At 54.3% G+C, this 1,429-nt stretch overlaps 1 protein-coding gene across 1 annotated transcript in view; it reads left to right on the top strand.

Moving 5' to 3' along the window:
• Positions 1 to 1,429, top strand: part of RHEX (regulator of hemoglobinization and erythroid cell expansion) — a 919,952-nt gene that overhangs the window by 822,009 nt on the left and 96,514 nt on the right. The gene's annotated exons all lie outside the window — the stretch shown is intronic.

The raw sequence follows: 1,429 nt of genomic DNA, 5'->3' as shown, positions 1-1,429 counted from the left end.
ACTATACACACAGAACATATACATCACACATACCACACACCATACACATACCACACACACACACAGACACATCAAAGACACACACATACCACATACCGCTCACCCTCCACACACAACACACACCACCCCCAGACACGTACACAATCTTGGTACAGGCCATTGACCCTCTGTAGGAGTTCAACTTCCTGCCTAGCCTGGCCCATCCCCATTGCATCTTAGGGAGCCTCCCGGAGTGCGCACAGCCCACTGTCACGGCTAGGCTGCCACATATCTCTCAGCCAGTCCGGTGTCACTGCCGGCGTGACTGTTTTGCGGACCCCATTGGACTGTGCGGTCCCAGGACTCCCACGTCATGGGTGCTGCCTGGTGCCTGACCTTGCAGGGAGGCATTGCCTATGGCTGGTGGACACGTCAGGCCACCAAACTCGCAGTGAGGGTTGGGGACTTCTGTTGAGTGGCAGCAAATGGCAGGAACAGTCAGCATTTCCCAAAATCCCCGTGGGTGGTTTGGCAGCCACCCAGGCCCAGCCCAGGTTTATTTGGTGATAAGATTTGGTTTTGTTTTTTCCCAAGCCCCAAGGGCATGTGCCACCTAGAGCCCTGGCCTGGATTACCTGTTGTTCAGTGGCAGCCTGGAGCTGTGCCTGGCAGTGGGGCTGTGCTGGGCATGGGGTGGTCTTATTCATCCTGGCCCTCCTCTTTACAGGGATGGTGCTGAAGGACCCCAGAAGTGCTGCCTGTACACCCCCAACCAGGCTCCAGTGGGCGCCACTTGTCCCGGCCTGAAGTCACAGCCTCCAGATGCTGCCTCCATCTGCCAATCCCTATGCCTGCTGGGGTGGGCACTGAGGGCCAGTCCCAGACTTGGGAGCAGGGTGGGAGTGGGGTGGGGGGTGGTGCATAGGGACGGCCTCTGTGTGGCCCTGATTGTTGGCTCAGTTTCCTCTGCCTGGGGGATGGGTCGAGGTGTCCCCTGGTTGTGACAGAATGGAGGCTGTGGGTTCTCAGCCCCTGCAATCCCCACCCTGCATTTGGAACGTTCTGTCCTGGCTCCGGAGTCTGAAGAAGGTGCAAAATGTGTGGTTTGGAACTCGTATTGAATCTGAGCGTGGCTCTGGCTCTTGCGGACTCAGAATCTTTTCCATTCTAGCTTCAGTGTGTCTGAGACTCATTGTTTGCTAAGGATTGATTCCGTGAAGGAGTGACCTGCCCTCAGTGGGGCCCATCCTTGATTGAAGGCTCTGTTGTTGCTGTCTTGAAACTCAATAATGTCTGAACAAGAGACCCGGCATCTCCATTTTGCACCGGGTTCTGTAAATTATGTAGCCAGTCTCAGTTCACTTTTAGTTGTCTGCCCTTTAGTATCTTTTTCATGTCGAACCACGTAGATGTATTTTTAAAAATATAAAATCTAAGTAGCACAAACGAC

The sequence above is a fragment of the Hylobates moloch genome, unplaced genomic scaffold (assembly GCF_009828535.3).
Source record: "Hylobates moloch isolate HMO894 unplaced genomic scaffold, HMol_V3 SCAFFOLD_18, whole genome shotgun sequence".
Taxonomy (NCBI): domain Eukaryota; kingdom Metazoa; phylum Chordata; class Mammalia; order Primates; family Hylobatidae; genus Hylobates; species Hylobates moloch.
The sequence above is the reverse complement of the archived record's forward strand: the minus strand, read 5'-3'. Positions and strand labels throughout refer to the sequence as shown.